General features: G+C 51.4%; 1 protein-coding gene across 1 annotated transcript in view; it reads right to left on the bottom strand.

Moving 5' to 3' along the window:
- Positions 1 to 12,056, bottom strand: part of Spsb4 (splA/ryanodine receptor domain and SOCS box containing 4) — a 72,612-nt gene extending 60,556 nt beyond the window's left edge. Inside the window, exon 1 of the mRNA XM_052187586.1 lies at positions 11,409 to 12,056. The gene's annotated coding sequence lies outside the window, so the exon portion shown is untranslated. The remainder of the gene's footprint in view (positions 1 to 11,408) is intronic.
- Positions 12,057 to 12,695: the final 639 nt, after the last annotated feature.

The following is a 12,695-nucleotide window of genomic DNA, read 5'->3' as shown; positions in this document are numbered from 1 at the left end:
ACCACCCCAAAATCAGAACGTGAAATGATATCAGCAAACAATATATCTTGGTGCCCATGCACACACACACACACAGACACACACACACATGAATGTTCACGCACACAAAGTAACCTGAAACCAGAAGCAGGTCTCAAGAGACCAGAGGGGACCAGTGAGAGGTGGGTGGGGAAAAAGAATGGGGGATGGTAGAAGGGAGGGGACTAGGTGACACATACATATGAAGATGTTTATGAAACACACTATTTTGAATTCTAACCAAAAATAAATAAGCAAATGAAAGACTGAAGAAATAACTTGTAGCTGCAGTGGAATGTGTTCTTTCTCTTTCTTTCTTTCTTTCTTTCTTTCTTTCTTTCTTTCTTTCTTTCTTTCTTTTTCTTTCTTTCGTCTTTCAGATTAGTGACGATACAAAACTTGAGTGTTTTTTTTTTCAGGAGGTATAGAAAAGCTGCCAGCCTTGTGCATCATGGAACTGAATGCATTCTGATCAACTCAGTGAATGGTAAATTAACTTCATCGTTCAAAATGACAAATGTGCTTCATCTAGCAAGTCCACTTTCCCCAATTTTTCACCTACATCCTCAGGTGTGCACAGCATTCTACATACTGTGTTTCACTATATGACTATGGGAGTCAGTTTTAATAGTAAAATATTGAGAAAAAGCAAACAGGAGACAGATTAAGATAACGACCAACTGCTGTGGTTTGAATGTAAAATGTCCCCCATGGGTCATGTGTGTGAATGCTTGGTCCCCAGGTGGTAGCACTGTTTGGGAAGGTTGAGGAATCTTTAGGAAGAAGAACCCGTTGGAGGAAATGGGGTGGGGCTGGGGGCGGGTCTTGAAGTCTTACAGTCTAGTTCCACTTCCTATTCACTCTCCTTCCTGACTGTAGATACAATGTGACCTGCTGGCTTCCTGTTCCTGCCAGCATGCCTTCTCCTGAGTGTTTGGACTCTGAGCCAAAATGAACTTTTCCTCTCTTTATTCACCACTGCAACAACAAAGAATAACTAATACAGAACACTAGTAATGAGAAGTGAGGCCATTGATAAATTTGGCCATGGGGTCCTTAGGCTTTTGTAATTTGTACAAAGGAGAAATGTAGAAGAGTTTGGAACAGTGTGTAACAAGTATTTTGGCGCTGGGCAGTGGTGGTGCACGCTTTTAATCCCAGCACTCTGGGTGGCAGAGGCAGGCAGATTTCTGAGTTCAAGGCCAGCCTGGTCTACAGAGTGAGTTCCAGGACAGCCAGGGCTACACAGAGAAACCCTGTCTTGAAAAAACCAAATCCAAAAACAAAAACAAACAAACAAAAAACAAGTATTTTGGATCCTTAAAAAACCCAATTATGTGAATATGTTTTCAATCCCAGGTATGGGACATGGGGCTGCTTGTCCAAGATTATCCAAGTATGTCTAAGTATGATTGTCTCGTGTTCTAGGATGGGTGTGGTTTTTGCCAGCTGCAGAGGGTTTATGTTTGGAATTCTGGGAACTCTTGAGAGGGTATAAACGTGAGAGCCCTGAGAGGGCCTGTGGCGGTGGCTGCTCTCCTGCTGCTGCTTTTGCTCTTGCTGGATTGTTGGATTGCTGGTTGGAGATATTCTGACAACTGGCAGATTAGATTTGCCCCAAGGAAACTGACTCCCATAATCAGTAGGAAGTTGCCTAAAAGTAGTCTACACCCCCCTTCCCTTATAATCTTTCTTTTCTACCTAGTGTTGGGGGCAGGTGTTGGAAGGGATTGGGGTGGGATAAGGGTTGGATGATAACAGAACCCAAACAGCCCAAACAGTATGTCAACAACACTAGATTACAAAAACTTAACAAAGAACTTAACTCTGGTGAGGGACCAGAATCCTGAGAGAAATGCGGGTAATGGAGGCCTCAGTTTGTGGGGAACCGTCCCAAACTATTCCGACTTATTTCACGGTCCTAAGGTGGTGGCTGCCGAGAAGGAAGAACAATTAACTAGAGCCTTCCCCATGAGCTATCGGTGCGAGAAGATTCCCGAGAATACAAGATGTTCCTGCCCTAACCGGGGAATGTACCTGCCTGCTGATACAAAGTAACTGGCCCTTTCCAGTCCTGCAGCCCACTCTTTCCCACCAGGATACAACTGTGTCCTCTTGAACTACAACCTCACAGAAACTCTTCCTCAAGCTTCTTCTTGTCAAGTAGTCTGTCAGAGCACTGAAAAAAAAAGTATCTAATATACATTTTACAGAAAACTATGAGGAAGAGAATATACTGACAATGGAAGACTCAAGAGGCTGACAAAATCTAACAATCAAGGGTCAGGGTGACCTGTGTGTTACGCTGCCATTATTGTGGAGGGAAGAGTCATGGAGGGAGGATGGATAAAAGCTGGGCCCCAAAGTAGCAAAAGTTGATGTCCCAGGACAGTGTGGTTCTGTCCTCCTGCTCTTCCTATTGGTTTTACCCAACCCCTGAGTCTCAACCACGTTGGAAAAGAGACACAGATTTTGTGTGTGACGCACAGCACCAGAATACAGGAAACAATTGCTAAACCCAACATGGGTCCAGGACAGACCTGTGAGTCTTTGTGATCTGGGAGGCAAGAACACTGCAACCTAGCATTGATAGAGTTCATTGGAAGATGCCTTATGCTCCTGTCATGGTATCTAGGAAACAGAAGCGGTGAAGGTGCTGTCCAGTCAAAGCTAAAGGATGGCAGAGCTGGTCCTGTCCTGTACTCAGAGGCTCTTCCGCTTCCGATCTCTCTTCTCCATCACTAACTTCAAATATCAGCACTAAGAAAGCCATTCCAGACCCAGCCACCATGGCAATACAGAGGTCACCACAGCTGTGCCCAAGGCTGCCAGGCTGTATCTCAAACTGGCAGCAATGCCTGTGAGATACTAGAGTTCAGGCAGGAAAGACAGATGAAGTGGGTCCCAGAAGCTTGTTGCATGGCCCCAGAGAGCCATTGAAACCAGGCAATGTGTAGCGGGATCAGGGCCTCCCACAAAGAGGCCCGGAGAAGCCACTGAATGAAGCCATAAAGGTAAAGCCCATGACGGCGGCAAAAATCCCCAGGATGTTAGTTAGAGATGCCAGTCAGCCTGCCGGCTTTCCCACAGGCACCGTGAGGCAGACCGCATGCTCCTTCATTCAGAGGATACAGCTTCAGAGACACTGCATAACGAGATCCAAAGTCACATAACGAGTTAAATAGCAGACCTAGAGTCGCTGGGTGGGCAATCCTGGACTCTTCGCAGCGTCCTCCGTGTAGTTTAGATGCCCAGGTCCCTCCAGGGCATTGTTGCCATTCTGCGCGACTCCCCTCCCCCACACTACCTACTTTATCCATTTTCACAGCATGGGGGCCGGCAACTTTGCTGGGGCTGTGGTTTAGGGATTCCCTGGGGCAGCTCCTGACCAGCTCTCTTCTGTCCAGAGCTGGTTATCCTGGCAGTCTCCCTCCAAGTCTTTATCCCTATTAAGAGGCAGGCTCCTGAAGGACACTCAGGCATCTGACAAGGTGGGCATAGAAATAGACTGTCCTTTCGCTGTTCCCCAGTGCAGGGTCTGTATGGGCCTTAGTGCCAAGCCACTGAGGAAAACCAGGATTGGTGCTACAGAACACAAGCCAGGGAACCTAGGTTGGTCTGCTGGGTCCTGGGTGAGGACTTAACTCCTGAGAGGCAGCACTAAGACGCTGTTGACTCACCGCTTGCCTTTCCTGCCTTCACGGTGAGTGGAGTCGTTATCAGTAGCATCCTCATCAGGAATCCAGGCAAGGATGTCCCTTTGAGGCATGTGTGTCTTCTGCCATTTCGGTGGTAGCATTCTGCTATGAAGTGAATATCTGGGCTGAATGCCCAGAGCTCACTGTGTGGAGGTGTTTGGACGCAGGGTCCCCAGATGGTGACTTTTTCCACCTCTTTCAGAAAACCTGCCCTGTTCCCCTGAGTCTCTAGAGACCTACTCCCAACCTCAGTACACCCCAGAGTAGTCAGGAGGGACATCTTTCTGGACCTGGTCACCCTAGCTCTTTGCTGAGGCCACCTACCTAGAAATAAAAATTCTACACTTCTGTGTTTCCCCAGGAAGCACTTCCTGTCTTCAGGAATGGCCACGGGGACTGCACACAGGCAAGCACACAGGTAGGCTGTTGAAAGGCAGCACCCAGCTCGGAGAGGAACTTGGCGGGCTCTCTCAGAGAACAGAGCAAGGAGAAGAACCAGGACTTCTGTAAGGCAGGGAGCACAGAGAGCACTGCATGGGGCCACACTCTCAGCAGCTGGCGGTGGATTGTAAGCTGCTGGTCTCTCCACACAGACTGCTCTGCACCTCCACTGCTGCTTCATTTATTCATTCAACAAACACTTGGGAAATGTCCAGTGTACGCCAAGCAAAATGTGGGTGAGAGCTAAGGACACGGCAGGGACACTACTCCAGCCTTAATCTCTACCCCTCCCTCGAACTAGCCACATTTCTTCTCTGGTTTCTACTGCAGCCTGTGGCACACGGCTAGGCACACACAAGGACGCACAATAGAATCTCACTTCCAGATGGGAATAAACCCAATAAGCAGCGGTCACACTTGAAGCATACCAGAGAGTTCCGAATCCACTTCCCAAACCAAACTGAATGCTTCTGCCATGCTCCGATGGCAACGCTTAATGACAACGCTGTTATCCCGAAGCAGCCACTGGCTTCATTCTGAGGCGTCAATCATGACCGAACAGGAAAACAGGAACTCAGATTGTTGAAGGCGCAGGACTACTCAGCGGGGCAAAGAGGCAGCTTCGCCACAGTTTAAAAAGCCACAGTGCTTTCTTTGCACATTTTAACATACTGTCCGCAGTCAAAGTCTCAGAGGTCTGGCTGGCTGGGCTCAACAGGGGAGGGGGTGTCTGTCTGCCATGGGCCTGATGACTGTGGGCATTTGGTGATGGCTGAGTGACAAGCCTTCCCTTCAGTGTGGCCTCAGGGTTTAGCCTTGCTGGGGTCAGGGACCAGGGCAAGTTTCATACCTTTTTTTTTTCTAACTAGAGGTAATGATGTCTCCCTGGGGACCCACAGCTACAGGAAAAGTATGAAATCCAATTACTCCCCTCTAGGGAAGTGCACCGCAGAGGGGTCAAAACTGGTGATAGCTGTGAATGATGACAAGCCAACAGTTCACTGGTTTGAACTTCCTTTAGGAGATGGTAAGGTACTTTTATAAGAACGCACACCTGGCCAGACCACGCTCTCCGCTTGTGCCCACCTAAGGATGTTTGTTTGGGGTTTTTTGTTTTTGTTTTTGTAAACAGGTGTTCTTTTTTTCCCCAGCCTAGCACACTGGCTGTCCTGGAAATCACTCCATAGACCTCACTCCATAGACCAGGCTGGCCTCCAACTCAAAGAGATCTGCTTGCCTCTACCATCCAAGTGTTGGGATCAAGGGCATGTGCCAGGTTCACTAAGTTAAACTTGAACCCGTCCAGGATGTTCAACATTGTTTCCCCAGCCCACTACCGTCAGTGAAGCCCCTCTCTGGCTCTCCCATGGGCTTCTACTGTCTCCCCTCCCAGACCCCGACGCCCAGCCCTACACACCTTCCCACATGTGCTACCTGTGTAATTCCACTCCGCTTGGCCATCAAACACCTCCCCTGCCTGGCTCCAAACTCTCAGGGGCCTGTGCCTGTCCTCCCTGCAGCACCTATCATGGAGAGCCGGACTGGAGCTCCTCCAGAACGGGAGCTGGGCTTCTCTGGTTGAGTTCCCAGGACCTCATCCACAGGGTCTGGCACAGAGAGAATGGTGGGCGAATGTCTTAGGAACTGCAGTGTGAATTCATGAGTAAACTACCATGCGGTCTCCGGCTCTTCCAGACAGCCACCTCAGGGCTGATGAGACCCGCCTGGTCTGAAAGCCAATGGACTGCTGGTAAGCTTTCCTTGCTACAAACACTACATTGGATGGGTATTTTATTAAAAGATGATCACTCAGAATGAACCTGGATAAACTATGGACTCCCCCCAACCCCAGGGCTTTAATCACAGATGTCCATTAGATTTTCCCATAATGCACACGGGGAGCTCATGCTACAACCGGCTAGGTCACCCTTTCTCTCCCAGCACTCATAAAAGCAGCCATCTGTCCAGCCCAGGTGGGGGCGACTCCTGCCGGTCCCATCTTCCTAGAGCTCAATCAATGAGGCTTCCCCAGCCTCGCCTCCTCCTGGGGTTTCCATGGGAATCCTCCTCCCACACAGAGTCCAAGGCTCCCGGGATAAAAGCTCAGCTGTCAGCCAGCAAGAGCAGGAGCTGGGAGGGAGGAGGCTTGCTGGGTGGCAACCGGCCCGCGAGCTCTCCAAGGTCATTTGAAAGAGACATAGGACAGACCCAGTGGGGCAAAGAGCAGTCCTCGGCAACGGTGTGGCTGCCCCAGGTGTCTTCTGTGAGGCCCAGCATTGGTTCAAGATGAGGCGGAGTATACTGCTAGTGAGGCCCTCTAAGAAAACATCTACTAAAAGGACCCACTAGTCTGCATGTCCAACCTGTCTTTTATCTCCCAAGATGAGCGTAACTCACTGGTCGGAATGGCTTGTTTGAAAACTGGTTTTCTGAAAGAAAAGCAGGATCATTCAAGCATTAGGCTAATCCCGAGGACTGCAATGAGTACCTCTGGTAAACTTGAGGTATCTTTGTGGGTGCGTGTAGTGTACTAGACTTGGAAAGAGGGAGGAGAAAGGAAGATGCAGGCAGAGGGGGGAGGGGCACCATACGCGAGGGGGAGGGGCCCGCATGCGAGGGGGAGGGGCCTGCGTGCGAGGGGGAGGGGCCTGCGTGCGAGGGGGAGGGGCCTGCGTGCGAGGGGACGTGCTCTGTCCTTAGGGCTCCCTCACTTACAGACCCTGGCTCACAGGTGGGATGTCTTTAAGGGCCAACGAACTGGGCCAAGCTCACGCCTTTCTGGGACAGGCAGAGATTTCGGTTCACCATTTACACAGTTCATCAGATCACAACCCAGGTAGATGCCGCTGGTGCCGCTCTGCCCTTGGGAAGTAGAGTGTCTACACCAACTTTCCTGCTGGGACTATTAGTACAACACCACAAGGCAACATCTTGGGCTCTGCCTCTTCCTCTCTGTGTATCCTTTCTTAAAACGTGCCCTTCCAGCTCTCTGAGGATGTCTCCAGCCCGGCCTGCCCTCCCTCACCTAGCCTCTGGCCACTCTAGATGCTCCTTAAATGACTTTCTAGTGTTCTCTTTCCACCGTAAGCTTCCCATGAGCTCTTGTCTACCTTCTCAACGCTGCCGCACATCTGGGGGCCACTAGAACTTGAGGATCATGTGTCCTGGGCTGAGCTTAGCCTCTTCCGTCTCCCATAACCCAGGTTCCTCTCTATCCGTGACTCCTACTCGGTAATTTCTACTTCCTCTTGTCCTACACCGTAGCATGGTGATTCTCAACCTGTGGATCGTGGCCTCTTTGGTGGTGGGGTCTCATGACCCTTTCACAGGGGTCTCATATCAGCAATCCTGCATATCAGATATTTACATCAATGATTCATGACAGTAGCAAAATTACAGTTATGAAGTAGCAACTCAAATAATTCCTCGGTTGGAAGTCACCATAACATGAGGAACTGTATTAAAGTTCCTAAAGCAGCATTAGGAAGGACGACAACCACTGCCTTCGCAGGATTATGAAAGCAGTCTCCCTAGTGAGGGCCTGAGATTCTCTAACCCACCCACCCACCTTGCTGCCTAAACGCTAAGTCCACTCAGGCTGCCTGTCACCTGCTCACTCAAACATGCACCCTTTGAGCTGACACCCAAGGGTGTCACAGCCAACCTCTCCTTATAGTGATGCCAGACTCTCAAGTCCGCTCACCCTCTTCCTAACCTAAGCTCCTGGGACCTGCTCACCCTCATGACGAATGACTAATGACCTGCCTAATGACGCTCTCCCACTTCTCAGTGTCCACCACGGCATCCTCCCTTCATCTTTCTGCCCAGGATGCCATCCTAAAAGTCTAGTCCCACTGCCGTCTCCTGCATCACCTGCTATTCCTAGAAGGCGAGCCAGTGCCCCGCTAACTGCCACCTGTCTTCTAAGCCGGTCCTGCATACACTACCTGTCTGCAGCAACATACCTGCCAGAGCCAGGTACTGCAATCCTAACACTTGGGAGGAGGATGTGGAAGAGTAAGAGTTTGGGGGGCCAGCCTGGGCTACACTGTGAGTTCTAGTCCAGCATGGGCTGCAAGGTGAGAGCCATCTCAAAATAATAATAATAATAATAATAATAATAATAATAATAATAATGCTTGTTGGACTGAATAATTTGTGGTTTCACCGTCAAGTTTTTTTTTTCACAATTGAAATATACATTTGAAACATGGATTAGGTTCCAAATTCAATGTGTGAAGCAAGAATCCCATTCAATCGACACTCTACAAAGTTTATGATAGCTCAGCTGGGGTCTTTCCCAAAGGATGAGCCAAACTGCTGCTTTCTGCAACTTCAGAACAGATGCCTGTATCTGAGCAGCAGCAGGAAAGAAAGTCCCCTCATGTAGGGACCGTGTTTTATTTAAATATGCTGCTAGATTTTTAATTTTTTATTATTAATCTTTTTGCCAAGTCTGAGTGATCATGCTCACACAAGTTAAGTGCAGACATTAAGTAATTAAAAAAAAAAAAAAGATTACCAGGAAAGACTTCTAATGGACCTAGCTAGATTCCTTTAACCTCCTGATTTTCCACATTGAGTTTCTTGTTCTATCTAGGGAGCTCCTGGAGATCTTTTGTTACTGTGCCAACAGAGGAAGGCCCTTTCAGGAGCACCAATGTGTGGCAGGGAGCCAGCGGCTTAGAAAAAAATTAACAAACTGGAGCATGGGGTGTTGCACTGGGCCTTCCTCTCAAAGGGCAAAGACCTTGCCTCGGGCCTGAGCCCCAGCCACATCCTGGGACATGCTTCAATGAAGGAGGACAAGGTTCCGCCGACCCTGTGACCAACTGGGGGTAGGAGTGAGAGCCAGGAAAGGCACAAGCCCTGGACTGTAGGAGCAAAACCAAGATCTTAGGCCAGGGCTTCAGGGGTGGGGAAGGAGATGGAAAAGAAGGTGGTGTCAGTGGTAGCCAGGCCTAGAGGGCACACCCAGGCTATACAACTGGTCTTGCGGAAGTTCTAGCTAGAAAGGAATTTGGTCTATTTACATTTTTGAGGATAAACGCTTCTTGCTGGTGAACGGTTATTCCTATTGGCCCATCTGATGTCTGAGAATTTGAATCTTATGGCTTTAGCACACGGTTTTCTTACTGAGTGAGGTAAGGCACATAGGTTTCCGTGTTATTTCTGTTTCTCTCTCTCTCTGTGTGAATTGTCTGTACTCTTTCCCCTTTGGGGCTCTTTCTTGTCTTGATTCTTTACACGTTTTAGGCTGAGGCTAAACTCAGAGGTGGAGCGCTTGTCTAGCACACACAGAGCCCTGGGTTCCACTCCCGACACACAGGCACCCCAAACCTGTCCCAAATTGGAAGCTATGTAGCCATTGTAGTAAGGAGCATTTCTCTCCCGGGTCTGCCACGCCTTTTGACTGCTTCTGGCAAGTTTCTTTCTTCCTTGCAGATTTTATTTCTATATCACTGAATGCATCATTCTTTAAAATCGAAGAGAAACGAAAACTGAAGAGATACTTGCGTGGCATGTCTAACTGCGTGTGCAGCTTGCCGGAAGTGGCTTAAATTCTTTTCACAGTCCTTGCTGTGGAAATCTGAAACATGGAATCAGGGTGTGTGTGTCTCGAAAACTAAGGCTGCTTGTAAAGGATGTCTATATCACACTTTTGACTTTGTTGTTCTGTAAAGGTTTGTCGGCAGCCCAAACCAATACTGTATGGTTAGGGAGAGAGAGTGGAGAGGAGAGTGTGAGGGGTCCTCCATCACCCCAGGAATGGAAACTGCAGGCTTAGTTGAAAGGCAGAGGCGACCCGCGGTGGTGGTGCACGCCTGTAATCCCAGCACTCTGGGAGGCAGAGGATTTCTGAGTTCGAGCCCAGCCTGGTCTACAGAGTGAGTTCCAGGACAGCCAGGGCTATACAGAGAAACCCTGTCTCGGAAAAAACAAAATCCAAAAAAAAAAAAAAAAAAAAAAAAAAAAAAGACAGAGGTGCCACAGTGAGGAAACAGACAGGAAGCTTCAGGGATTAGTCGCTTCCCCCTCCCCCCCCCCAAAGTCGGGAGAGTGAACTTTCTCCTTATCCGCTGATCTTTTCTAGATCTAGATAAGCTGGACAAAGGTTTGGGGCAGATGAATGGAAGGATAAGAAAAGTGACGTTCACACCCAAATCCAGGAGTAGTGGGAGGGAGAGAAACAAGAAGGGGAGGAAAGGAGGGTGGGAGGGGGGAGGGGAAGAGCAGTGGACCTTAGAAGAACCGCTCAAGGTCACACCGCGGGACGGTGCCGAAAGCAGAATTCGAATCCAAGCCCGGGACTGCAGGACCGAAAGTTCTAGAGAGCCACACAAACATGTGGCCTCTTCTCTCCTTGACTCAGCAGCCCTCGCTTGTCTACGGGGCGGTGGGAATCACACTTTCTGGGCCTCTCTAGCCAGGGGTTTGGGGTCCCTTGTTTTTCCTGGCTCAACAGGAGTGGACTTATTTGTCGCACTCAGGGCTTTGGCTTCCTCCCTGTTTCCCAGAGCCCCGAGCCACCTATTCTCTCCAAGTTTGTCTCGCAGCCAGGCTGGGGACCGTCCGCGAGCGGCTCCGGACAGGGCAATCAGTCTTCCCGGCCCCAGCGTCGGAGATGAACCTTAACAATCGCCACCAGCGCCTGCTGAGAGCTAGGAGCTTTACTCCACAGCTCCAAAAGCCACAAGCGAGCAGACCCCCAGAAACCAGTCTTCGCCACGCAGATGAGGCAGCTCTGGGAAATTGAATGATGTGCCTGGACTCACAAGGCTAATAACGCTAGTGTCTAAGTGCTTTCTGAATGCCAGCCGCGGGTCTCCGCACCACCCCGGCAGTTCCTCCAACACTCTAGTAAAAATGTCACAATCATCATCCCCATCTTATGGATGAGGAAAGCGAGGTTGTGGCGCCTGGCCCAAGGTCACCCCAGAGAGTGACGGATGTACGACCGGAACAAAGTCGGGCGAGTCTGGGTTCAATTTTGTGTGTGTGTGTGTGTGTGTGTGTGTGTGTGTGTGTGTGTGTGTTGTTTCCACTACACGGAGAGCAGCGGTTTCAAACCTATAGTACCAGAAGCTGGTCTCAATGCAACGCCCGACGCTGGGAGCAAACCAACCAATTCGGAATGCCACAATTCGTGGAGACATTCCCACGGACCGGGACCAGAGAGTCCCCAAGAGCACCGGGTGTGACCGGTACTGGCGGGCGATCACCCCTTAGCAGGGACTGGAGAACACTTACCATAAAAGAGAAGGCGAGCGCCTGCCTGAGAGGAATCCCCAGCGCTGGCAGGTCCGGGACTCCCGGGAGAGAGGTCTGCTGCCACTGCCGCCCACTCAGGGGCGCCCGAGCGACCCCGCGGATGCTGGCTGCGGCCGCTGCTGCTCAGCCAGCGGCGCGTCCTCTCGGCTGTACCCGGCGGCAGCGCCCTCTCTCTCCGCAGGGTGCCCTGGAGTTAGGGACGTTCTTGACGAAGTTGACGCTCAGGAGAGGCGAGAGGCCGCCGAGGTCCGGTCCCGAGTGGTGAAGTGCCGGTCTGCGCCGATCTCAGCGGGACGCCGAAGCCCTTGCCCTGGTGGCCCTAAAGCTTGGCGCCTGACCTGGAGAGCGACGAGTCCCGCGCTCAGGGCAAACGGGCCGCACCTCGGCCGCCCGTCTCCGGAGCACCGGGTTTCTTCCCCAGAGCACCGAGCACACGCCGCGAGGGCTGCAGCGGTAGCCAGGGACTTGGCTGCTGTGCGCTCATTGCTTTCCCCAGGGGCTGGGCGCCTTTGTGCGCCGGGTGCGCCGACCGCCAGGGCCAGCTCTGGATGCTGCAGCCGCCGCCTCCCCCTCCTCCTCCACGGCCGCTCGCTCCCCGCCTTCCCGGCCGGCCCGGAGGCTGCAGCTGAAAGCCGATCCGGCTGAGCTCATCCCTGAAGGCCACTAATCCAATAGCCGCGGAAGGCGCGGCCGCCGGGAACGCCCCTTCCCCCACCATCCCGCGCCCCGGCCGTCCCAGCTCGGGCCGCTGCCGGCTCTGCCACCTTCTGGAGGCCACCAGCTGGCGGGAAAGGGAAGTGGAACCCGCGCCCGCGCCCCTGGGCCGAAGTGGCGCGGACGCCATTCACTCATCTGCCGGCTGGCTGGCCTAGACACTCGTTCACACACGCGCTCATTCAAGCGCATGGGTCCTCCCCCATTCATTCAAGCGTGCCTAGAGAGCCACAGTGGGTGTCCCTGGGGGCGGGGATGAAGAGAGGAGACACCACGGTCGCCAGATAGATTTGGTGCCTGTATTCAAGGCCTGCGGGGAAACAGCGACTGGGAAAGAGAATGCTTTTAAATACCCCCTTGCCTTAGGCACACACACGTCCACACTTTAGTTCTCAGGTCAGACTCCAACTCATCTTTCAGAATCCAATTTCACGCAGCACCTGCTCCCTGGTGCTTTTCCCCGCCCACCTGAGCCCGGAGAGAAGGAACATTGATCAGAGGGCTACAGGCGCTGATGGTGGGCGGCTCCCTCGATAACCAGCGAGCAGAGAT

This window comes from Apodemus sylvaticus, chromosome 7 (assembly GCF_947179515.1).
Source record: "Apodemus sylvaticus chromosome 7, mApoSyl1.1, whole genome shotgun sequence".
Lineage (NCBI taxonomy): Eukaryota > Metazoa > Chordata > Mammalia > Rodentia > Muridae > Apodemus > Apodemus sylvaticus.
Note: the sequence above shows the minus strand (reverse complement) of the source record. Positions and strands in the feature narration are given on the sequence as shown.